Source organism: Carettochelys insculpta, chromosome 1 (genome assembly GCF_033958435.1).
Source record: "Carettochelys insculpta isolate YL-2023 chromosome 1, ASM3395843v1, whole genome shotgun sequence".
Taxonomy (NCBI): Eukaryota; Metazoa; Chordata; order Testudines; family Carettochelyidae; genus Carettochelys; species Carettochelys insculpta.
Window position 1 is genome coordinate 144,039,661 of NC_134137.1, and position 27,240 is coordinate 144,066,900.

The following is a 27,240-nucleotide window of genomic DNA, read 5'->3' on the forward strand; positions in this document are numbered from 1 at the left end:
CACACATAGCAGCATAATACTATTTACTAAATTCTATGCTGTGCCAGAGCAAGCAACGAAACACTGGAATCCTAGCCTTAAGAGTGGGTTTGACTGCGCAGCTAATAGACAATGTGTGGTAGTAGAGGAATGTGTCACAGTAATGCAGAGAGCTGTAATGATGTCAACTTGTTATTTACTTTCCAAAGCTGAATGACTGAGCAAGGCGAAAGGAGAATCAATCAACCACGATGTGACTCTACAGGCGGAAAAAACACAGCACTCTCACCAGTAAGAGGTTGGGGGAAGGGAAGCACATGTAACCAGGGCAATGTTGCATCATTTACTTGTATTGGTTTTTGTATTTCTCCCTTCTTTTCTCGATTGAATGTAATAGCTCAGTATCAAGCTGTACAAATCCAGAGAAAAATAAGAAGGGCATGTTCAAGGCAAAAGAAACAACAACATTTTTGGGGGTATTGAATTGCAACTGATACATAATAAAATCCATTCTGCTGATTCACAATTATGGAGACTGTGTAAGTCCATATTTTAATGTGCTCTAATAATGTTATGAAAACATTAGTTTTACATCACTCGTGTGTTATAATAAGATATATAAGAATTTATTTTTGCTTATGTTCTGTTTTGATTGCTAAACTCCCAGCTGTTTTAAAATTTGAAAAACACCCATTGTCTTTTGATCAGATTGTTATGTCTCAGATTACTGAGTATTAGGATCTTGCTGTCTGGCATATTACAGAGGAAAACACTTTAAAAATGGAATAGGAAGGAGAAATAGAACGTTAGTCTGGACTATTTTTCTAACTGGGTAACAAATGAACGGTTTGGTGTTCAATAACTATACAGTATTACCAGATGTACCTCTATGGAAGTTTGTGGAAATGTAGATTGGATTTATTTTAAATTGACTTTTTCAAAATTGATTTTGGCCAATATTTTCACATTTGAAATCCGAAGACACTTCCAGAAGTCTGAAACTTGCAAAATAACAGTCGTGTACATTATTAATTTAATATAATTAATGCACACTAAATTGTCCCCAGACCGAAATGGCAGTATAATATACGCATATCTGTGGGCACACAATCACAGACAAACGGGGGGGAGGGGTGGGAAAAGCAATGTTCATGCATGTTTGACATTACTTTATTGCTGAGTCCACAGGGTTAATATTTTGTTTTTCTAGTAGATGGGGGAGGGTTTGATTTAAAAAAAAAACAACCAGCACGCTGGGATTCAAAGTAGTGACAAAAATAAGATTTAAGTGAACAAATAAATTATCTGAGGTACGTAGAAGAAAAAAAACCCAAAGTATTTGTGGGCTGCTGGGAGTGCTTTTGTTTGAATTTTTTTTTGGCGGCGGGGGGGGGAGTAGAAACTGATTGTGGACGAAGGGAGCGATATAAGGGTTTTGCTATGTTCCCCTAGTTCAGGTCAATGTGGCTGGTTGTTCTCTCCCCCCCTTCAGGTCACTGACTATCTCTATGTGTCTTTCTCTCAGTCCTCCTGCTGCTGCTGCTTGTCTCTGGAAGCCTGACACACACTCACACCAAACACATTAACTCTGCTAATGAAGTAGTGAGCAGCAATACCTCCTGACCGCCATTCCGCACCAAAAACTTTCCATTTTCCTCTTCCCACTCTCTGGGACTTCCTTTTGATTTTGCTGGGTGGAGGAGGAGGAGTGTGTGTGTGTGTCTGTGTGTGAGTGTGTGTGTGTGTGGTGGTGGGATTTACAGTCTCCTTTAACGCTTGCTGGGACCTAGGAAAAGAAGAGTTACACCATGTACTGCAAGTGAAAAAGTCTCTGTGTGTTTCTTGCAGAAGTTGAGGCTTTTCTCTGCTGCTTCCAGAAGTGAAAGCTGTGCCTTTAATACACGTTGAGTGAGGTGAGTTTGGAGGACTGAATATTCATCATTTGGACCTTTTTTGTGTGCGTCTGTGACATGCAATTTAGTGATTAAAACGGCTTGCCTTTGCCATATTTTTCAGTGTATGCAATCAATTTCCTCGTGTGTCCCCTCTTCTTCTTGTTTGCTTCTTTTGTATCTGATTCTGTTAGATTTATGACTGTGTTTCTTTTAGGATTTCCCAAATTTTGCTCTGTGTGTGTGTTTTTCTTAGTGTGCCTTGAATTTGTGTGTGTTGCTTTAAAGTCATTGGAACAGGTTAGAAAGTCTTGCATTGTTGGAAGGTTTATTCTGAGTGTTGCTAATTTTGCTGGAGTTGCTAAATCCTGGTTAATGAAGGGAGTAGTAACAAAATGTGGCTTTAGAAATGTTCCTCTGAATGAGGGAAAGGAGACTTGTTTGTGAAGGCTTGTTTTTGGGTCTTTTGTGATTTGTGCAGGGGAAGGGCTAGTGAGTTTGGAGGAGAGTTTTTGAAATGATAACTTAGCCTTGAGATACTCATGTTTTCCCTTAATATTTCACTAATAAAATGTATTCACACTGTAGAGTGTGTGTAGTTTGCACAAACCAGGGTGGGGGAGGGGCATCCCATTCATCTACTGTTTGAATCACCAAGTACAGGAGTTGATCACTCTCCAGTAAATCGGAGTTTAGCTTCAAGTTGGTAAATAAAGTTAATTTTTATTTATGATTTGTAAGGCTGTCATCGAACTTCAAGCAACCGTTTAACAAAGTGCTGGACCATGCTGGCATTATGAGGGAAACAGTGTGACTTGTCTTACAAACCGAGTACTGCAGTGTTTGCAAGAAAACACAATTGCAGACCTGTTGCATATATTTTGAGGCAAAAATGAGACATGCTCGATCACTTACCATTATAACAAAAAGACACATCCGCTAAATTATTGTGTCCAACATAAATACTCAGCAGTACAGGAGACAAGTGGGCACCCTCATTCTAACTATAATCCTTTTATTGATTCTGTTCCCTGTTTTGTGTTTCTGTTGTGATCCCAGCAGTTGGTTTATTTTGCTTTAAAAGGGTGTGAGGTCAAGTAGTATTGCAATATGTCATGCTAATGACCCTTGGCCTATTTAATTACATGTTGTTCAATTCTCAAATAGGCACATTGCACACAAAACCACACCCTAAAGTTGGACCTACAGTGGATACTATTTTCCCTTAAAGACTGCATTCAGTTAGAATAAGGCCTCTTCATGTTGTCTTGGAAGATACTTCACCTTCCTGCACCAAGATTGTTTTATTGGTACATTCACTCCCCCCGCCCATTACATACATTTTACTGTTGAAGTAGGAGGCAGAGAGAAAAGCAATCCATTTCATAGGGCCACATGAAATTAACATTAAAAAGCATGATATTATACCAAAAGGCTTGTACTGTCATATTTTTCTTCCTTGACCCATTTGTTAGTGACTCCTTAGCTGAAACTACTCACACAGAATGTATAAGATTAAATACAATAAACCTTACTTACCACATAACAGCACATGGCAGATATAGGCCTCTTGGTTGGCCTACAGCTATATGAACAAGTTGTTGCCCAACCTGGAGACACCTCGTAGTTCTCAAATTAAATAATTCCTTTTCCTGTGATACCAAACAGGATTAGAACATGAGCAGCATTTTAGATCTCTTAATTTTCTGTCTTTTTTGTAAAGGACAGTTAACAATTGCAACATCACACATACGGTCATTCAAATAGAGAACCCTTCCCCCATAGGTCGGGGAGTGAGGGTGGAGTGGAGAAAGAAATAAAAAGACTCTCACACATTAAAAATGTATTAAACCTTTCTTGGGCTACATGTGGCAATGGAAAACTGGCGTAGATTTAAACAGGGCTACTGTTTCTCAGTATAGAGCATGTTTCAGAGGGCTAAAGAATAACCAAGCCCTTTTTAAGGGAAAAAAAAGTCTGTCTTAGTACTAAGGAGAATAAATAATTATATATGCATATAAACATTGACAGCGGCACAATAGTCCAAATGCCCTTAGAATAAGAAATCCCTGAAAGCAAGTTGTCTTCTGTATCCATCCCTACTTTCCTCACAGTAAATGATGTATATCTTAAGCTTATCATAATGATATTGGGATGTCTCCTTCTTGCTCTTTCATTGCATGGATCATGTGAAGCCCTTTATAAGGCTAGGGTTTTTATACTCTTGAGTTTTGAATATGGCAAAGAACTTTTCTCTTTCAGAACTCAGACATCCTCTCTGCCAGCTTTTCCAGTTTTCTACTGTACCACTTACTTATGAGACTTTTCCCCATCTTTGTGGTTACATGGCCGGAGCCAAACTGGTCCTTCATATGTTCAAAATATGGCGTGCCTCTTTGGAAGAGCTGTAACAGCAACGAAGGGTCCTGTGGCACCTTATAGACTAACAGAAAAGTTTTGAGCATGAGCTTTCGTGAGCACAGACTCACTTCATCAGATGCTCATCTGATGCTCATCTGATGAAGTGAGTCTGTGCTCACGAAAGCTCATGCTCAAAACTTTTCTGTTAGTCTATAAGGTGCCACAGGACCCTTTATTGCTGTTACAGATCCAGACTAACACGGCTGCCCCTCCGATATTTGGAAGAGCTGTGGCTTGTTAGACTGCAGCAATTCTCATAAAGTCCACATCCTTTGGAGTTAAACAGTACTGTTCCTTAGTGGTCCAGTGTTGTGGTATGCTAGAATACTTAGTAGTACTCTCAGCTCTGGCTGTCTGGAGATTGAGATACCAGTCTGAGAAAACTGACTCTCAAATTTTGTGTGGTCATCCAGTTTTTAACACTTTCTGTTATTTCCTGCTGTTTTCAAATTGTGTGATAAAGTTGATGCCCAGGCTGATTTGCATTGACATAAGTTTGTTTGTTTGGCCTCACCTGAAGAAAGTTTCTAGCCTGAAAAGCTTGTAATCAAAATAGACCATCAGACAATGAGTGAATGGGAAAGCAGAGACTGAGGCCAGGTCTACACTAGACCTTAAAGTTGACTCTAGATACACACTTCCAGCTGTGGCAGTTGCGTAGCTGGAATCGACTTATCTGCAGTTGACTTACCCAGCTCTCCTCACTGAGGGAGGTCAATGGGAGAAACTCTCCCATTGACATCCGTAACTCCTTGCAAGACTGAGAAGTACAGGGGTCGACTGTCGACCCCCTGATAGTTTGATTTTGCGCGGCCCCACTAACGTGCAAAATTGACCTCTGGAAGATTGACCCTAACTGGATCAATCTGCTGGGTAGTGAAGACATACTACCAGAGAGAGGTGAACTAACCTGCTCAAGGTCATAGAAGTCAGTGACAGAGCTGGAACGGAACCCAGCCAGAACTGACTCCCTGGTGCTGTGTTCTGTCCATTGGAACTGATTGCTTCTACATTTTTGTGTGTGTGATCTTAAAACCACCATAGAGTGCCCCACTTAATAAGTGCATTCCCTCTGGGGAGGGGTAGATTTCCCTGCATCTCTGCTGTGCTTTTTGACTTCCTTCAATTTTCATTATTTTTTATTATTTTAATTTGTGTTTCTATTTTAATTTATGTGCTCATTTTACTCCAGCTAATCTTGTAAAATCAGAGAATTTTTAACTCTCTTGAGCAGACTTGTGTTTTTTCTTTACTTCCATCTTGCTTCATGATGAAAATTATTTTGTAAACTCCTTTTCAGCTGCTAAATTAAACTTCAGTCCTCCCTCCCCCCACCCTTAAGACTATTTTTAGTTAGAAGGAAATAGCTGACCTCTTTGCAGCAAGAACACAGAGCCCTTGGGTACCATTTATAGGTTTCTATCAAATGGCCTACTTGGACAAGTTGTTTGAAATTAAACAAAAAACGCTGGAGCTACAGCCCTGCCTAGGAATAACAGCTTCTTCTGAATATACATAATTTTAATTTGAGTAAATTGGGGAGAAATATTTGAATGTGAAAATGTGGCTTTGGGGCATTCTTCTCCCCTTCAATAGATGAGTCAGCATTGTAGTGTATTCATGCACATCTGAAAGTTAATATTGTGGGATTTCGTTTAAAATTGATTTATGGAGTTTATATACAGTGTTAAGAATGCTAGAAGTCCCATTTGCCATGTACCTGTGTGAAAGTAAGAAAGGAAGTCTGTTTTCATAGGAAAGGATAATATTTCCCTTCACCTTTTCTCACATCAAACAGAACATACTCTAATAGAGATTTTGAAGTTGTACCTATTAAAAAAAGGTAATTACAGAGCTGCATGAAACCTGATTTTTGCAAGTTGTTTGTCTTGCCTCGTATAGTTCCAAGCCTAAATATAAGTTAGACCTGAAAGGATTCGGTTTTTCTAGGTAAATATAGATTTCACTGTATACAAAGAAGAAGTGAAAAATATTTCAGTGGATAATAGAAATGTACAGAAAACTAATTTTTACTTTTCCTGGAAACTTATTAGAGTTTAACATAAGGCTATTAACTGTGTAGGAATTATTAAAAAAGGGATCGATAATAAGACAAAAGATATCATACTTCCCCTATATAAAACTATGGTACGCCCACATCTTGAGTACTGCGTGCAGATGTGGTCTCCTCACCTCAAAAAAGATATATTGGCATTAGAAAAGGTTCAGAAAAGGGCGACTAAGATGATTAGGGGCTTGGAAAGGGTCCCATATGGGGAGAGGCTAGAGAGACTGGGACTTTTCAGTTTGGAAAAGAGGCGATTGAGGGGCGATATGATAGAGGTATATAAAATCATGAATGGTGTGGAGAAAGTGAATATAGAAAAATTATTTACCTTTTCCCATAATACAAGAACTAGGGGACACCAAATGAAATTGATGGGTAGTAGGTTCAAAACTAATAAAAGGAAATTTTTCTTCACACAGCGCACAGTCAACCTGTGGAACTCCTTGCCCGAGGAGGCTGTGAAGGCCAGGACTCTATTAGGGTTTAAAAAAGAGCTTGATAAATTTTTGCAGGTTAGGTCCATAAATGCCTATTAGCCAGGGATAAAGTATGGTGCCCTAGCCTTCATAACAAGGGCAGGAGATGGATGGCAGGAGATAAATCACTTGATCATTGTCTTCTGTTCTCCTTCTCTGGGGCACCTGGCATTGGCCACCGTCGGCAGATGGGATGCTGGGCTCGATGGACCTTTGGTCTGACCCAGTATGGCCATTCTTATGTTCTTATGTTCTTATGTGTATGTTTTGACATATAATGCTGCCAATTTGTGTTAATGACTATGAAACGTCATCTTTTTAATCTCAGTGCCTACTGTCATTAAATAATTATTGTCTGACTCCCATGTGATTTATTGTAACTGGAAATTTTAAATTGATAAACATCTAATAATTAAAAATAAGACTTGATATAATCCATTTATGAAATTATATATATTTAAAATCTAATCATACGAAGCCTACCTATATATAAGGGAGGCCAGAGATCATTTTGTCCCTCATATTACTTTTCACTCATGTAGCTGCTTTGTCCTTGGTTTCAGTGATGTCATGGCCTTAATAAATATTGCATTGCATCAGTATTTGGTTATGCCTTCATTTGCTGAAGAGAGAGGAGTAGAAATCTGAGGCACCTTACTCCTCTCCGGGCCCTCTCAGTTCCCTTATTTCAGTTAATTACATTGCCAACATGATGGCTGGGTAAGACATTTGGGTTTAGGAGCACCTGATAGACTCAGATTATTCTTATTTTCTGTTGACTTCATGCAGGTCTCAATAGAAGAGAGCATCACAATGTCAGTCTTGCAAGTAGAGGAGGTCAGTTAATATGGTTAAAAATCAATGTTTGTCCTGTTTGCTCTATTTAAATTGAACCTGGGGTGTAAGTATTAAGAATTTCTTAATAGCTAAGTAGTGTTTAGTTCAGGACATAATGCAGTCTTATGTCAAATAAGTATGGCATTGATATAATTTAAAATATGTGTATCAAGTACAGTATCCTATAATGGAAGAGGGGAAGTTGTTTTGAATGCCTTTCCAAAGTGCATTGCATAATATATATTCATTTGCATGTTGAAGCTAACTAATCTATTATCAAAAAGTACAAGGTATGCAAGATGTATCATTTGTAACACCTATCGCCTGTTTATGGATAGATTAATGGTACTAACAGTGCATTTGTCAAAATCCTTATCAGTTTATGTTGTATTGTGCTAATCTATGGTTTACCTTTTTCATCTTCCATTGGAGGGTAGACTGATACAGGGCTTTTTTGTTTATTCTTTACTAATAGCCTGAGTAGTATTAATTTATGTTAGATTTTGTTTCTGACCTACATTTTATTCTCTGGCTCCTGGTTTTAGTTTTAATATACCCTGTATCTAGTCTTCGCATACATAGAAGGCTTCAAGTATGTCTTATAGCATATAATTTTACACACAGAAATTTCTTCTGTTGGAAAATATGGTAACATTGAACTCTGAGTTCTGTTTTTTTAGTGAAGCACAACTTCCCACACTGGTAGATACATTATTAATTCAATGAAGCCGCAAAGTCATTTCAGGCATTTGAATGACATTTAGAAAATACCATTTAAAGTTTTCTTTAAGAAAACAGACAGGAAGAGGGTTTGCTTTAGTGCAGAGATACTCTGTGTCCCACTGCAGAATAGCACTTTTTTATGCTCCTTTCTGGAGCTCAGCAAATTACACTGGACACTTAACTTTGGCTTCTGCTGTATTTTGCAATGCAGCGTTATCAGCTACTCATTAATCCTAGGTTTTAAGAAGAGGCACTCTGGAGAGCAGTCTGTGTCATTTAATAGTAAAAGCTAACCATTTACAGTGTAATACTTCAAAAATGAATAATCATGAGGTATGATATCCCTGATGAAACGAGACTATCATATTACCATGATTAGCACATGGGCAATTTTTATTACGTAAGGCGTAAGCTTGCAGAAGTGCTCTGAGTTCATATGAATTTCAACATATTCCAGTCACCTACAGCAGAATGACTGAAGAAGTCCTGCCAGAGGTACTAACCTTCATGATGTAGAGTGAAATGTACACAGAGAGGTTTTGTTTGTTGACATTCAGTAAAGACATAGACTCAGTGGAAGGCAGTGTCCAGTATGAATTAATAAAGGTTCAATAAAAAACAAATTTCATTAGTAATAAGTTGGTTTATGGGTGTACGCCAGTTGGTTTCAATCCATTTCTAGTGGATAGAACATCTACAACCCCTACCTCCCCATAATTAATACTTTCTAGCAGTTTCAATAGAGGCAAAATCTAAATAGTTACAGAAAATAAATTATTGGCTTATCTGGTACTCCTTCATGACTACAGATGAAGCTCACTGACAAGGGAAGGTGGAAGAACCTAGCTCAGCTGGTGCCTATGCTATAGCCATGTTGTAGAGATTAGTTTCCACGGATATCTATCATTTAACCCCTTCTGGCCCCACCCACATGCACTCATGAAATAGACCAATCGGTAAGCTGTTTATTGATAAAACTGCCCGAAACATGAGGCTGTTCAATCACAGCAAATTATTTAGGATTTTCAAAGTAGGTTGACTTCATATGTTTTCAGGGTTTTCAGCTAGTGGCTTGTCTTTGACTTTTTATTCCTCTTTTAGACAAATGTGGTTTTTAAAATGTTCTGTTTTGTGTGACTCTTTGGCAGGCAACCTAAGAACTTCATTTCTGGCTGTGTTGAATTTCTAATGAGAAAACATTTTTTAGGGGAAATGTGTTCCAGATAACCTTTATGAGACACTAGGTTGGGCTTACAGGTTCACGATTTATAGAGGACTTTAAATTTCTTACTCTGTCTCCCAGAAGTGCTAGGATGATAAGTTAATGTTTGTAAAACATTTTAAAGATTGTAGACGAAAATCCTAATTGTTACTGCTGATTTATTAAACACATAATTACGCAAACAAGTTGTGGACTATTTTAGAAGGATGTCAAAAATAAAACCATTTCTGTTTATGGATTTTTAAATAGTCCCTCTTGCTTTATTTTGTTAACCTCCATTAAGAAGACATCTCAACTCTTTTCTTGGCTAAGAGACACCCTTCCCTCTGCTAGGGTACTAGTGCTGGTGCTAAGCTTCTCCTGGCATTCCCTCATGACCTCATGGAGTCATAAGGGGGAGAGTCCAGGCCCTGTCTCTGCTCCCGTTTTATTTTTGCCCCCAAATGTGACTGATACCAAGCAAAGAAGAATCCGATATAAAAAGTGTGAATTTCTGTTCCATTCCTGGAAACCCTTAATCAAGCAAGTAGTTCTGGTATACTCAAATGATCTTATTGTAATGATGACCCTAGGTCTGCAAAAACTTGTGCGTATTTTTCTCGTGGTATATGTGTATATTTCCATTGGTGAACTCTTTGCAGGTTCAAGGCCCACGTGCAAAGGATTAGCTCTTGGTTGGTTACATGAACACCCCAACCCCCAAATTTTAATTAAGTATATAAAGACTCCTGATTTCATGCTTTTACTCTATCAGCCCTCTGTTTTTAATGTTTCATTTCAAGTTTTTCAGGCAATAGCTAAAATTATCTCCTCCTCCTCCTCCACAGTCTCTTCTGGACTCAAGTGGTAGACGTCCGTGTTTGGCAATGTGTGATTATATATACAGCTCAGTGATTTTCCTTTCGTACCTTGTAAATGAAAAGAAAAGCTATAAGTAGAATTCTTAACTGGGTCTCCAGTTTGCACATTTGTCTTCTCCCCCCACCCCACCTCCCACAGAGGTGAATTTACATACAGTGTATGTGTACTATTGAAAAAGGTAACTAAACTATAATCAAGGTTGTAGAAGTGTCTGTGCCAACCCTGCTCTCCCTCCACATCCCTGTCACTAACAAAAACATCTCCTTTTTTTATCCTGAACATTCACAGATTTTATCCTGACAGAGAGAAGTCTTCTATTTTGACTGTAAGAAGTTAATCATACAAGCTGTTCTCTGAATTAGGGGATATAGTAAAGTAGGCATTTTTTCTCCCACTTGCATACACTCCCTTTCATGAAGGGAGCATGAGGTTCATCTATAATCTCCATTAACTTTTGCAGGCCAGTCTTCTGAGTGTCAGCAATGTCCTTTGAGATTTATACACTAGACAACACGAAAGCTGTACTCCACTGTATTTAAATCTATACAAACAGCAAGTTTTCCATTACTGACCTTGCATGGGCTTAATATTTTGCAATAAATGTCAGCTGAGAACATTCAGGGATAAAATATATATAATTTTCATAGGCACCTTCGATTCAATGTGGATTGAGTTCCACAGAAACTAGGGAGACTTCATGCGGACTCAGAAGTCTGATTTTGCAGTGCCCTTTTCAGGATCTAGCTTTTAACTAATCACTATGCCATAGACGATCTAGTTCTTGGTGATAAATACTTAGATCTCACAAATTGCACGTGCAGGACAGAGAAGGGTCAGAGTGGGCTGTGGGCTATCTGGAGTTTTCCTTTCAAGGGTATCATTGGCATATTTCACTGTTCGGTAGGCAGTGGTACAAAGGGAGAATTCAAGTCATTTGTCTAGACTTAACAATACATTCTCTGACTTCAAAATATTTATTTTGGTAATTTGAATGTTCATCTGATAGTTGTATTAAATTAATGTATAATTATTTACATCCTTAACTCTGTCTTAAGGAACTTTTTTGGTTCATTAATATATGCTTGCTTGTTCTATTCTCTGGAATCCCAGGTCAGTGGTGTTTTTTCCAGTCTGTTAAACACTTAACTGTATAAGAATATGTGCTCCATGGCCCAAAACGCCTCTTCTGTAGTGCCATCTTCTTTTATCTGTCTTGCTTCTGCTCAAATGTATTGCATATTAGGCTGAAGTTACTGACACTTTCAGATTTTTTTGGAAACATTCCACTGACAAAACTTAACCATCTCTCATTAGAATCAGAACTCAATGTGCAGTGATGCTTTTTGTGTGGTGGCCTACTGCATTCACGAGGTCAGCAAAGTGAGACTACAACGGTTGTTTGAAGGCTAACTTTTATTTTGATTAAGTCTGTTTTCGTTAGCTTGTAAAAGACTTTCTCTAAAATGCATGATGATTCTCCCGCCTACATGTTCAAGTCTTGTTAGTTTTTTTATTTGCATTTAGTTGTCTTTTTTAAGTTCTCCAAAGGTCTTTTATGCTACATCTATACTAGCCCAAAACTTCACAATGGCCATGCAAATGGCCATTTCAAAGTTTACTAATGAAGCACTGAAATACATATTCAGTGCCTCATAAGAATGCTGCAGCCGCGGCACTTCAAAATTGACGCGGCTTGTCCAGACGGGGCTCCTTTTCAAAAAGACCCCAGCAACTTCAAAATCCCCTTATTCCTAACAGCAGATAGGAATAAGGGGATTTTGAAGTTGCCAGGGTCCTTTTGAAAAGGACCCCCATCTGGACGAGCCCGAGCCGCGTCAATTTCGAAGTGCTGTGGCTGCTGGCATTCTAATGAGGCACTGAATATGTATTTCAGCGCTTCATTAGTAAACTTTGAAATGGCCATTTGCATGACCATTTTGAAGTTTTGGGCTAGTGTAGACACGGTCTTAATGTTTTTTCTGTTACATAGTATAACCAGTTGATTTATTGTTTCATTGCAATTTTCTATTCTTGTATCAACTTCTTTGAGAATTGATTGTTTTTCTTACTTTGTGCACTTGTAGGCCGGTGTAAATAGCAATAATGATAAAACCACTTATGTGACTGCATTATAAGCTCCTCAAGGACCTTGTCTTCTTTGAACACATGGCACTATGTAAGCCATAAACAGTACTGTAATTTATACCAAGACTTACATGACATCAGTATTGTTATATTATGTATATTTCCACATAAAAGCCTTTTCTCTTTCATGGGATGGTTTTCTGTCTGCCCTGTTGAAGCAGAGCCTACGAAAGCAATCCTTCTAACCAGGACAGAATGATTTAAACCATCAAAAAAAAAAAAAAAAGGTCATTGATTTAAATCAAGTTACCAAAAAAGCTAAGACTGACCATGCTTAGAGTGCACTTTTTCTGGCAGAAGCTTCACTGAACTCATTGGCACTTCTTTTTTTTTTTTTTTTAAGAAAACGAGCACAGAATATGGTTCCCTTGGAAAAGCTGAGTTGCACTGAAGTAAAATAGGGAAAAGACCTATGGCATCATCATTATGGTCTCTGTGCCCATGATGTTTCAAAATAAACGACATGTACCTACTATGCAATAGAAAAGAAGATGACTGTGGCAATTGGCAAGTCTAGATTTGCAAGTCTAGATTTCTCTTACTGCAGCTTTCTATATTATATATTTTGAGTGATAGATTCCAAACCAAGTTAACTAATTAAAGAAGTGCATAAGGATTAGCTAAACTAAACTTTTTTTTTTCCTAGCAACATCCAACACTTCAAACAGTTTGGAAATTTATTTGTCAAATCACACGTATATGCATAGATAGAGTCTTGACAAATGATGCATTACGAAGTGAATTATTTAAGTTACTAACCAGTTGAACCACTCATCCATAGCCACATCTTCATCCATGTAATTTTCTCCCAATAAGCAACTTTCCTTGTGATATTTCATTCTTGCAACTAGGCTCTGCATCATCATCTTGCACTGCTTGCACTTGACACATATGCCTTTTTTACCCAGGGAATGCATTTCTTCAAAATGTTCCCAAATAGGGTCTCTCTTATGCCCGGAAGCACTGACACTTTTTATTTGGGGAAATATAGGCAGCTGGGTGTGTGCACTCAATCATGTCTTCCCTTTTTCTTTCTAGTCCACTTTCACTGTTCCTTTCTTTGCTGCCTCCATCCCTTCCTATATATTATCTTTCTTTCTTTAAGATAATATCTTAACTAACTCCTCTGCTAAGGTCCACCACCGCATAAGCACAGAAGAAAAAATCCTGTCCAGCTTGTGTCTCTCTTTGCACGTGTCACTTTTTAGTTTTCTCAGAAACAGAAACTGAAAATTCAAAACTTTCAAGAAGCTGTACAGGAGGAATCTCTCTATTCTGGCACTCTCTCGTCCGGCAACATCAGTAATCCAGGATGAGTTTAGTTAACCAGATGACCACTCAGCATGAGTGTGGTCACATTCCCTGAGTAGTTCCGTAAAGTTTGTTTCCAGCGGCCAGTTCTGGCTATCAGTGTTCTGTGCTGTTATTTAGCTGTAATTTATCACAAATGTCTTGTAAGTGCCCACTAAGCAGTGGTAGTTCTTGTAATGGTGCTAGACAATATTGACTTTCTGTGGTTTGGCAAATTCTCTGGTTCAGCTCAGTCAGGTCCCAAGCGTGCTGGACCAGAGAGGTTCAACCTGTAGTAGCTAGACTGGACAGACTAGAGTCATTAATTCATTTTTATGAGACTGTAAATGCATGTGTAGTATGTTTATGATGAGATTTAATGGCAAGTTATTTTTAAATGATAAATTTAATATTGATGATCTTAAAAATTAAAAAATCTGATTTATTTTTAATTTAAAAAATAATTGATTTTTATGCACCCTGCTTCAAACTGATCTTTATTAAGGTATACAGAAGATGACATAGAGATGACAGTTTGGAATCTTTTATCCTGTGCTTATCAGGACAGTCACTTCACCAACCCTACTCAAGAAATCGTCTTTTGCGTCTCTACCAGCTGTAATATCAGTTTAGGCTTCTAGCTTCTAACCTGAAGAGAGTCCAGAAGACAGCAAGAAACATTATCAAAGGTTTAGAAAACCTGACCTATGAGGAAAGGTTAAAAAAACCTCGGCACACTGAGTCTTGAGAAAAGAAAATGGGGGTGGGGGAAGGGGACATTAAGGGCTTTATAACAAGGGGATTGATCAGTTATGCCCCATGCTCCCTGAAGACAGAACAATTGCTAATTATAAGCATAGGTAAGCATTGAAATAGGTTGCCAAGAAAACTTGTGGTATCCCTGTCATTGGACATTTAGGCACCTGCCAGGGATAGATGACTCTGGTATATACAGCCCTGCGCTCTGTAAGGGTGGATGGGAGGGTGTGTGTGGGGATTGGCAGGGAGAGAGAAGAAGTAGAATGGATGACGTGTCCTCTCCAGGTCTCTTCCAGTCTCATATTTCTATTATTCTGTGCTGTAGTCATCTCATTTCAATAACCCCATAGGCCTGAATCTTAATTTTTAGAGGATTTTTTTTTTGTTTTTGATTTGTTTAAGATTCTGAAATCCCTGTTCTTTCCCTGCATGGTCAGAGTTACACTATTTAATGTGAATAGGAGTACTCAGGGGACATGAGTATGCACCATGTATGTGAGAAACAGGCCCCTGGTGTTTACGCATTCCAATGAGCAATGCTCCTAGTCGCTTTGAGGCCCCAGATATTTTCCTTTTGACTATTAATCTTGTAGATTTGGGGCATTTGGGCACTTCTCCAATACAAATAAATAATAATCTGTTAATCACTTAGGCTGAAATGTAATATATCCTTTCGTTTAGTGTCTGTACACGAGACAAAAAGGGTAAATTCATATGGAAAATAGAATAGCACTGAGTTATTTGCAACGCTCTATGATACCTTCCTCAGGAGTTGCCTGTAAAAGGAGATAGCCGCATTCCATTCTTTCCTTTACACCAGATTATTCATGAAAGAAAGCAACCTGGTCAAAATATTGTCGCTAACTAGATTTTCTGTTTTCGGAACGATAACAATTTGGTTCAAATAACTGATGCCAAATAATTTTTTATTCCCGCATGATGTATTTGTACTTTTTTGTTTGCTTTGGGGGTGTTTCAACTTATTATGTAGTCTTTTTGTCAGCTTGATATTTTCTCAAGCACTTGGAATTCTGATGTCTTGTGCAGAACTCAGTGTATAAAGCCTTAGTGGCCTATTTGATTTTGTTCTGCAGACTGGGAGGCATAATTTACGTGTAGCACCAAGGCTTTCTCTACTCTACACGGTGACATGTTGGGCCGTACGGGGGGTCACATGCACCTCCAGTGTCAGTGTGCTTCCCTCATCACTGCTGCATTGCCTCAGGTGGTGCATGGGCAGTCCTGCCCCTCTCTCAGAGCAAAGTGATCCTAACATCACAAGCTTCCTCAGGTCATGCTGCCCTTGGGCCACACAACTCTGGGAGAGGGGAGCGAAGCAGTGTGGCACTTACAGAGGAGGAGGTGGGTAAGGGCAGAGTAAGGGCAGGGGCAAGGAGGAGTGGGTCGGTGTGGGAAGGAGGCAAAGCAGGGGCACAGGGGCACTTGGCTGGTGCCCTTCCTCCTCTATTGTCCCTGCTTTTAGTGACATGGGTGGTGGGGGCTGGCACAGGGCAGCAGCAGGGTCAGGCCTCCCTCCCACACTAACCTTGACGCCAGCCACCACAGAGAATGCAGGGGAGGGAGGGGGAATGACTTCTGCAGCTGCCCCTTGCCAAGTTCCTCCTTTCCTTCTCCCCCCTTGCCCACTGGTAGTCACTGAGGTTGCACGCCTTGCGGGGAAAGGATGCAGTAGGAGTGGAGGGGAAGAGGGTGGGGCAGTAGGGGGACCAGGCAGGGCTTAGGAGCTGTGTATGGACACACACACTCCTGGAGCAGATAGCAAAAATGCTCAGGGTTAGATGGCAAACTGGCTGAAGGCGTGGGACCCCTGATTTAGACGATCCCATTGGGCTCAGGGCTGTTCCTGTCATTCTTAAGACTTCTCCTATTACACATGATTTGAGGTATAGTTCAGGCCGTATAGTTTGTCTAAAGGAAGTTAATTGTTTGCAACTTGCCACGTTGTTGTGACTTCCATTTAGACAGCAGTTGGGGCATTAGAACAAGTTCTCCAGAGAATGTGGCTGGATCAGCCAGACCACCAGCATAAACACATGGGGGAATTTGTCGTCATTTCATCCTGAGGAATGGAATATTACTCTATCTTGTAGTGACCTGAATCAAAAGACAGAGTTTGGAGTCAAAGGTTATTTTGTGCTACTGTCAGACAGGATCAGGCTTTTCCCCATAGCCTGAACGGAATTAGAGGGTGAGGTTAACTGCACCTCATTACCTCTGTTCTTTTATGACAAATGAGGCAGTCTGTGCACTGGGTGTGTGTCCCATTGGGTATGTTGCTAATAATTTGTGTCCCTACCACATGTATTTATCATGATCTGAAAGCTTTAAATCTAAAGCTCAAAATTTTCAAATGGAGGTGTTTAAGTGACCTGGCTATTTTCAGAAGTGTTGAACACTCACAGTTCTAATCAAAATGAATGGGATCTGCAGGATGCTCAGTCCCTTTCAAAAATCACTCTTTGTTAGAAGCCTCACACTTTTCAAATTATTTTGAGAACTGAAGCCAGATAACTTCAGCTCCCTTTTGCTTTGAGCAGTTAAATAAAGTCAGATTGTGAAAGCAAAAAATCAATACAAAACCATCCTATGAAAATCACTGAAAAGTATGGTTAAAAATACTGGCTGCAAAATGTGCCCCTCACCATGCAGGCTGCTCTCCGCATGCTGTACAATTATGCACAGGTGAAGAGGATCACTAGTGGCTCAGCTGGAGGCAGTCAGGCCCTTTACTGAAAACAAACTGCATTGTACATGTTGACTGCGTTAATGTGTATGTTGATTTTGTTTAATGTCATCTGCTGAAGCTGCAGTAAGGTGAACTACTGTGCACTGGACTGTTAACGTATGTCCAAAATCTCAGTTCACAGCTTTCATTGCCTTATGTTAATTTTGTCATGTTTAAAACTTTAAATGTTGATATTTCTCTTTAGCAGTAATCATCAGTAACGCATTTACATTCTAGATTAAATAGCCAGGGTTTTGACTTAACTATACAAAAGGAAAGAAACTAATTCATTGAAATAGAGCTTATGTTCTAGCAGCATTGAGGAGCCATAGCCATAGCCCAGAATGCTAGGTGTTGTACAGACACACAGCGAAAAGATGGTCTCTGCTTTAATGAGCTGACAACTGAAAGAGCAAAAGGGCATTTCAGCACCAAAAAATTAATGTTTTTTATCTCAGACCATTTAATGTAATGCTTATAGCTATGCATTTTTCAGTCCCATGTTTCTTCATGCCAGCCTTCCCTCCCCACCCCAAAAAAGCCCAACCAACCAAAAAAAAAAACCAAAACCCAACAACCCTCCATCTTCCATACACCCAGACCAGCAAGAGTTGAAAGTTATACACTGCAAGTCCTGTATAATTGTCCCATCTGCCATTTGGCAAACTCCTTTTTTACTACATCTTTCCACCACAGAGTAACCCCAGATGAAACAAATACACTTCTGTTTCCCCTTACAAGATAGATTTTTGCCAGTTGTTTGCATGATTGCTTAGGACAGGGGTTTCACTCCTGAAGGATTTCACAGCAGTCTAATGTGAACACTTGCCAAAGCCGAGCTTTATTCTGAGCCAGTGCGCTTCCTGTGAAGAGCAGTGTTTAGTGACGTGTTAGTATCCCAGGTCACCACATCAGGCTGGTTTGAACTAAATTGCAAAGGTTTCTGATCCTGAAGATCGTGTCCTATTTTTTGTAACATAGCTTCAGGGAAGCAAGTGGTGATGATGCAGTGGGGTTTGGTAGGAAATAAAGACCCTTATGGCAGCTTTTGGCTATGTTAATTCTTCTCAGAGTGTTAATTCTTCTACTGACTGCAATCTGATAACAATTCTGTACCTGAAGAGTGAGACAAGTATATTTCATGGATTCATAGAATCATAGAACACTAGAACTGGAAGGCACCTCAAGAGGTCATTGAGTCCAGTCCTCTGTCCTCACGGCAGGACCAAGCACAATCTAGATCTAGAGTATCTCTGATAGATGTCTGTCTAACCTGCTCTTAAATATCTTCAGTGATTGAGATTCTACAACCTCTCTAATCAATTTATTCCAGTGTTTAACCACCCTGACAGGAAGTTTTTCCTAACGTCCAACCTAAACCTCCCTTGCTGCAGTTTAAGCTCATTGCTCCTTGTCCTATCCTGAGAGGCCAAGGAGAACAATTTGTCTCCCTCCTTCTTGTAACCCTCTTTTAGGGTGCTTGAAAACTGCTATCACATCCCCTCTAATGCTTGTCCCTTATCCACAAGACTTGTTACCCTATTAAAGAAAGGTATCAGATTGGTCTGGGATGATTAGTTATTTACAAATCCATGCTGGCCATTACTTATCACCTTATTTTCTTCCAGATGTTTGCAGATGAATTCCTTTTCAACTTGTTCTTTTTTATTTTATCTTCTAAATCTACTCGCTTCTCACTACCATTCACTATGTTGGACATTTCTTCATCAGGCTTTTTGATGAAGACCGAAACAAAGAATCCGTTAAGCACCTCTACCATTTCCAAATTTCCTGGTATTGTTTCTTCCTCCTCACTGAGCAGTTCTTCCTCTTGTCTGGCATCAGTCAGGTCTCAAGGGTGCTGGATGAGAGAGGTTCAACCTGTAATTTGCAGAGTCAGTGTATGAGGAGAGGGGAGGTCACAGACTGCTTCTTTTGTGTAAATGTGCCTTGGAAATATTACAAGGGAGAAAGTAAATAGCATTGTCCGTTGTACACAGGAAAGACCAGTGTGAAATTATACTTAAAGTATGAAACTATTCATCAGTTCATCCCTGTCCCTCCCTCTCTTCTTGAAGTTCAGTTTCCATGAACATTATTTCACAGCTGGTGGCAAGAAACAGGCACTGCAGACATTACATTCAAGGTAGCATTTCTGTGTCCTTAGCTTAATGTTACTGATGTCTTTAAGGACTGATATTGGGAAGACTCTATCTAGGCCTATGAACAGTGTGTATGAAAAATACAGTAATACAAATAACATAACTCAAATGAATCTTAAAATATGTTGGGTTGCTTTCACTTTTAGACTCCATCCACACTACAAACATACTATTACCACGTATCAGAGGGGTAGCCGGGTTAGTCTTTACCTGTAAAAACAACAAGAAGTCCGATGGTACCTTATAGAGTAACACATATTTTGAAGCATAAGCTTTCGTGGGCAACGAAATCTTATGCTCCAAAATATCTGTTACTCTATAAGGTGCCACAGGACTTCTTGTTGGTTTTACTATTGCCAAGTTGTTCTTTAAATGGTTTGGCTCTTTGGCATACATGATTGGAACGTGATGATTTTTGAAAACTGTTCTCAAGACACATCTGTCTTGTCTTGAAATATTCCGTAAACTCTTTCAACAGAATTATGCTGCGTACATATGTATGGCAAAACTGCCTCAGTTGAAGCTGTTAAAAACAACAACAAGACATCTGTTCTAATACGCAACACATTTCAATGTTCACGGGGACTTCATGACACCCTGGTTTTAAAAATAGATACTTGTATGTACATGCAAATCTTCTATAATTGGGAGCAAGCATCTTTTATGGCAGAAGTGGTATTTCTGCCTGAGACTCTGGCTTTGTTTGCGCACGGGGGTTGGAGGAGAAGCTTTTGTGAGTATGTTTGCTGTGGCCAAATCAGCCTGTCTGGAGATGTTTTGGGAAGCCAGTGAGAAGGTTGATGGCAACAGTCAAAGGCTTTGCTACAGCACCACATAGCTGTTGAAATATTGTCAGATTGCTTCCTGTCACTGAGGCAAGAACTCAGGTATTGGTAGGGAGCGCAGGCGTGTGTGTGTGTGTGTGTGTGTTGGGGGAGGGAAAAGAACAGAAGAGGAATCGTTAAGCTATTGCACTTCCTAAGTGATTTCTACATTTACTGAATGGTTGGGACATCTGATTGTGACCTTCTATTCTACAGTTGGTAAGCAAAGGTTATCCCTGGTTCACTGCTGTTGCTTGATGCAATCAAGTTTTATTGACTAAGACAACCTTAATAGGCTCCATGTATGTATCTTGGGTTTGTAGCAATTAAGCCCTCTAAATGCCTAGAAGGCTGCTGCAATACCAAAGGTACTATTAATCAGGTGTGCCCACAGAATGGTTTCCCCTGGTCCATACCATCAGTCACTGCAGAGCCATCCTCAAGGCAGCCAGTGGCTCCAGTGCGTCTCCCACCAAGTATCTGCCATGCTCAGGCCCTGCTTTCCACCTGACCCGTCCAGGTGAAGTGTGGGCAAGTGGAAGAGGGATGAGGCTGGGCAGGAACCCTGGCCTGCTCACCAGTAGTTGTGAGGAGCAGCAGCACTGGCAGCTCTGTTACCCAGTGTGCCCACACAGGTTTGGCCCCATAACCCTTCGGCCACAATGGAGGGGCTGAACCTGAGCGGGCAGGGAGGCAGCCAGCACTGCTGCGTCTCGCCACTGTCACTGGTGTGGGCGTGAGTCACATGCACACGGTTGGAGGTGCCACCCACACTCAGAGGTTAAAAGGTGCGTCTTACCTGTTAGAACAAGAAATGTGTATTTAAAGGGGTTGCGTCAACCTCAGTATCACCATACAGCATAACTGCGTTCCATAAGTAATATCTAAAGATGGCTCTAGGAGAGTAGAAATATAGTTCTTCTTGCTTTTGTCCTCTGGATTTCACAAACTCAGGGACTTTAAGGTTGTCTCATGATCATCGAGTCTGACCCTACTGCACATGGCAGGCCGCACTTCACCTCACCCATCCACCCCAGTAATCGACCCGTAACCTCTGGCCGAGCGGCTGAAGCCTTCAAGTCATGATTTAAAGCTTTCAAGTTACAAAGAATCCACCAGTTACTCCAGTTCAAATCAGCAAGTGACCTTGCCCACATTGCAGAGGAAGACAGGCCCACCCCAGGGTCTCTACTGGTCTGACCTAAGGAGGGGGAAGGAGGACATTCCTTTCCAGCCAGAAAACTGGAAGTCAGTTAGTTCCCATGTGTCAGAACAAGAACCCTCAGCGAGACACTTGGGTAAGAATTTTCCATAGTCACTCAGAGCCCTCCCTGCCTAGTGCCCTTTTCTGGCAATTATGGATACTTGCTAACAGCAGACTTATGTGTACATCCAGATTCACTGGCAGTCTGGTTAACTAGTCACCAACTAAGCATGCCAGTAAGCCTAAGGCTTACCGAAAAACCGGTTAACCTTTTCCATCCCTATCTGTAACCTCTGATAAGATGGGATCCCATGCATTCACTTTGCTAGGGATGGTCTTCTCCCCTTCATGCCATCCCACTCAGTTATACAGCTCATCACAGACCAGGCTTTTGGCATTTGCAACAGCTAAAATGTCCCTACTTTGAGAGAAATCTGTAAGGGGGAACAGGGAAATATTGCTACCAGTTTAAGTAACCAATTGGAATTGTTGATTTATAAAGCTTGAGGTCATTTTTGTTTTTATCATTCTTTACCATGTGAACCAATAGTCATAAATAGGACTGAATGATACAGTTCCGGCAACTATGTGATCTACAGCTTGTCAGTTCCAGTCCATTTGATTAACACTTAGTTATTTTACATAACCTATAAATAGGTAATTGGCTGAAGGAGCTAATGAATAGTCAAAGATGTATTTCTGAGAGACGAATACTTCACCTTTCAGTGAGGAATTGTATATAAAATACTGTATTGTTCCCAGTGTGAAATGTCCAAAACTGTTACAGAAATGGAGCTCTGAAGTGCCTACCTGGGGTATACGACAGGTCAGATGACAAAAGGTTCCAATCTGGCCTTTTTTAAATGATTAGATCTTAACTTGGCTGTTTGTACTTAAAATGATTAAAAGGAAGAGAGGAGTTAGAAACTGAATTTTTCTTTGTGCGCCCCAGATATGCCTGGGATAGAGGGCTTAATCAGCAAAAGCCATGGTTTCTAGGGTGAGGGCTAATGGTAGGTCAGTCCAAAAACTTCTCTAGGGCAAAGATGGCAGTAATTTTTTAGGTAGGCTGGAGTTGTTGTGTACGTTTGTTTTGCTTTTTATTGTTTTATTTTTTTATGTAGCCTGCAGTCTGGTAGAGACTAGGTTCGCTGATTTAAGTGCAGATGGCTAGTTAGAGAAGGGAGATGAGTTGATTTCCTTCACAGTATGCATTGAAATTTATAGTGAAATACACATAGATGATGGAGAAAGTAACACAGCACTGTCAGCACATTGTCTCTTTAGTTTGTCTCCCTTCCTTCTCTGCCCCATCAGACTATTTTAAATGGATTATTCTCTCTTGTGTCATGGATTTTTAAGTGAAGGGCTGTTCAAAAGAATAGGGCATTCCACTTTTAAAAAACAGAACAAAACAAACTGGGCAAGTTATGATCTCGCATTTTCGAACTGTTTTTTGCACAGTAGACATTTTTGCCTTTATCAAGAGCAGAAAAGAGAAGTCCATTAAGCAGCAGCCCCAGTACACACGTAGCAAATGAAATTTACTTACACTTTCTGGCAGATAGAATGCAGTATCTTTCTTAACATAAATGAATCACATTTCATATTTGTATTTTTTAAAAAATTTAGAGGAACAATATATGGATGCTCTGCATTTAGAAAAATAATTGTTTTGCATGCAGCTTCACTGGGTTTCATAATGCAGCATGTTGCAAGGAATAACCTGTATTTTTTTAAAATGTCTTCAGCCACTTGAAGTGATGCTCCTTTCCAGGAATTGAGGCCAAATCCTGAAAAAATCAAGCAATGTTAAAAACAAACACCCTCCCTCAACTTTTTTTGAAGCTGAGATTAACAACATTTCAACAATTGTCACTTCCATTTTAGATGCATAAAAGTATTTTTAGGTATTCAAGAATTAGCTTATATAATAGATGAGGCTGTTAATTAGCTTATATAATACGTGTGGGTATGAAACAGCGTTAAGTTGCTAGCTTTTTAAAAAAACATGTTTACAACGTGATATTTTGAAAGCTAATGATATAGTGTAATTTCAATAGTATATCATTACATAAAAGTCATTAAACTCCAAGGCTACGTCTACACTAGGACACTAAGTCGAAGTAGCCTATTTCGAAGTAAGAACATCGAAATAGGCTATTTGGACAATAATCGTGTACACGTCCTCCAGGGCTGGCAACTTCGACGTTCAACATCGAAGTAGCTCCGGAGAACATCGAAAAGAACCTCCCTGGAAGGAAACATGGAGCGTCCACACACACAAGCCCCCTCTTTCGAAATAAGGGGCCAGGAAAGCCCACGGACTGGGTCACAGAGCACACTAGCTCTTCCGGGGCAGCTGCAAGCCGCTCCCTTATAGGGTCCCTCCCAGACACACTCGGCCTGCATTGTACAAGCAGCCCTGCATTGGTGAGACAAGCCTCGCAGACCTCGAGCCCGCAGACATGGACGTCCAGCAGCAGCTGGAAGCCTTATAAGCCGCCTCCCGTGGAGCAGGCACCCTTCTAGATGCTGCCTGGGCAGCCTCCCAGCAGCTTCTCGAATGGGAGCCCTCCCCAGGAGCACCAGGAGATGCCCCTGACCATCGGGCCCTCCTTGCCCTCCCCTGCCGGCTGCCCCGCCGACTCTGGAGCTACCCCTCCAGCACCGAGTGGTGGGAGCACCTGGTTATGGGGGAATGGAATGATGACCAGTGGCTGTGGAACTTCTGCATGAGCCAGCAGACCTTCATGGAGCTCTGCCAGTGGCTCACCCCCGCACTCAGGCACCAGGACACCCGCATGCAGCGCGCCCTCCCCGTTGAGAAGAGGGTCGCAATAGCTGTTGGGAAGCTGGCCACTCCAGACAGCTACCGCTCCGTGGGACAGCAGTTTGGAGTGGGAAAGGCCACAGTCGGGGCTGTCCTCATGGAGGTAAGGAGGCCTGGGGCTGAACCCCCTGCTGGGGAGGGGGACCTGGGGAGGGGGAGCCGAGGAGGGGGGCTTGGGGAGGGGGGTCTGGGTGAGGGGGTCACACTTTGCAAACCCTCACAGGCACTCATGTTCCCTCCCCACAGGTGGTGCGTGCACTTAATGCCCTGCTGCTGAAGAGGGTCGTCCGAGTTGGGGACCTGGATGCGGCCGCTGAGGGATTCGCTGCCATGGGATTGCCCAACTGCTTTGGAGCCCCTGATAGGACCCACATCCCCATCCATGCCCCAGACCACAGTGGTGGCCACTACGTCAACAGGAAGGGCTACCACTCTGTGGTCCTGCAGGCCATGGTCGACAGCTGTGGCCGCTTTCAGGACATCTACGTGGGCTGGCCCGGCTCTAGCCACGACGCCCGCATTTTCCGGAATTCAGGACTATGCCGCCGACTGCAGGCGGGGACCTAAATCCCCCAGAGAGCTCTGCCTTGTGGGGGATGCGGCATACCCCCTCCAGCCCTGGCTTATGCGGCCCTATACAGGCCACCTCTCTGATAGCCAGGAGCGCTACAATGCCTGACTCAACCATGCCCGACAAGTGGTCGAGCGAGCCTTCGGGCGCCTGAAAGACTGCTGGTGTTGCCTCCTGGCACGCCTAGACCTGGGCCTCCCAAACATCCCCCAGGTTGTGGGGGCCTGCTGCACACTCCACAACCTGGTGGAAAGCAAGGGGGAGGCCTTCGTGCAGGGCTGGGCACAGGAGGCCGCAATAGCCTACCACCAGCCAGCCACCGCTCCGAGTCGCCAGGCCCACCAGGACAGGGTCCGGGTCCAGGAGGCCGTAAGGGAGTACTTGACCAGGGGGCCCATTGAGCAACCCCCCCGGCCATCCCTGCACCCTGCCCCAGCACCCACACCTCACCCTCACCAAAAGCACACAGGACACAGGTTTTTGGAAAAATAAAACTATCATTTACAAGAACAAAAATGTCGCCTCTTTTCGGCATATAAATAATATTTAGCAAAAATAAAACAGATTCAATTAAAATAATAATGAATATACAATTGGGGACATCTCTAAAAACTATTATGGGGGGTCAACTATAAATAACTATTTACAGGGGTGGGGACAACTATGTACAAGGGGGAGACGTGGGCACGCCACATCGGCCCATCATTCTGGGGTGGGGGTGGACGGGCGTGAGCCCCGCCGCATTCAGCTGGCCGGTCCCCCTGTCAGCCGGGGTCCCCGGTGAGGCCGGCTTGGGGCCGGGAGCACGGGGAGGTATGGCTGAGGCGGGTCCTTGGCCCCAGGTGGCTCTTGCTCTGAGGAGCTGGTGGGTGGGGCATCGGGCGGGACAGGAGGTAGGACAGCAGGTGGGACAGCAGCAGGCGGGGAGGCGGAGAGGGCAGCACAGATGACATTGTGGGGAGGCAGATGGGCCACCAGCTCCTCAAACGTGTTGGCCACCCGGTTGAATGTGGCCATGAATTCCCGCCAGACCTCCTGGTGCCAGGCGGCCTCCCGCTCCTGGAATTGGAGCCTCTGCTCCATGAGGTCCGCCTGGCTCCGGAGGACCGCAGCCACCTCCGGGTCATAGGTGGTGGTGGTGCGGCGGTGTCCTCGGCGGGGGTGGGGCCATACTGGGGCAGGTGATGACCCCGGGATGTGGTGCTCCGGTGGTCTGGGAGGGCTGTTGGGGACCACGGATGGTGCGGCTGCAGAGATAGGGGGGAAGGGAGGCTCTGAGTACCCAGCCTTGACCCGTGGCCCACCCCCCATCCATCCCCCATTGGTGTGTGTAGTGATCCTGTGGGTGGCCCCCTCCAGTGGTCCGCCCCTCTCCCCTCCCACTGGGGGTGGGGCACGGCACTGTCCATGGGTGGATGTGCTGCTGGGCACTGGTGGCTGTGACACCATCTCTGTGCTGTGGATTGCCTGGGCCATGTCAGGCTGGGGTGTTGTGGGGATGTGTGGGGACCCCGGTCAAGTGGTGCCCCCGCCCCATGCTCAGGGGTCTGTGCCCTCTGGGGTACGTACCTGACGGTGCACTGCCAGGCTCTGGAGATGCCCATGCAGCGGACACCCAGCTGGAGCTGCGGGACAGGACGTCCAGCACCAGCTCCCCCTCCTCGCTGGACCACTCGGTGGCTGGGGTGGAGGGTCCTGGCTCTCACCGTGGGGGGCTAGGGCTGGCCTCTGGACCTGAGTCTGTCTCTGAGGCCAGCTGGGGCTCGTCGGCCGTGGTGTCAAGGGTGGCTAGGGGGGAGGAGGTGCCCCAGGGGCCCAGGATAGCCCTGAGCTCCTGGTAATAGGGGCAAGCGGCAGGGGCAGCTCCAGACCCACTGGCCGAGTCCCGGGCCCAGGTGTAACCCTGCCACAACTCCTTGACTTTACTCCTGACGTGGTCAGGAGTGCAGGCAGGGTGACCCCGGGCAGCCAGGCCCTCGGCCAGCCGGGTGAACGCCTCCACGTTCCGCTGCTTGCTCCCCATGATGTGCAGCACCTCTTCCTCCCCCCAGAGTCCCAGCAGGTCTCGGATTTCAGGGTCAGTCCAGGAGGGGCCCCGCTTCCTACCCCGCCAGCTGGAGGCCTGGGATGGCCTGGGATGGCCTGGAGGGGGAGCTCTGGGGGCGCTCCTGAGGCTGGCTGGCCGCCGTGATGGTGTTCCTCTGGCTGTGCAGGGACACTAGTGGCA

General features: G+C 42.8%; 1 protein-coding gene across 8 annotated transcripts in view; it reads left to right on the top strand.

Moving 5' to 3' along the window:
• Positions 1-216: 216 nt before the first annotated feature.
• The window catches only part of TBL1X (transducin beta like 1 X-linked), a 296,176-nt gene continuing 269,152 nt past the window's right edge, over positions 217-27,240 (top strand). For 4 of the 8 annotated variants that reach the window (XM_074992692.1, XM_074992661.1, XM_074992682.1 and 1 more), the window contains exon 1: positions 1,595-1,892. The gene's annotated coding sequence lies outside the window, so the exon portion shown is untranslated. The other 4 variants (XM_074992672.1, XM_074992641.1, XM_074992632.1 and 1 more) reach the window with 3 other exon arrangements.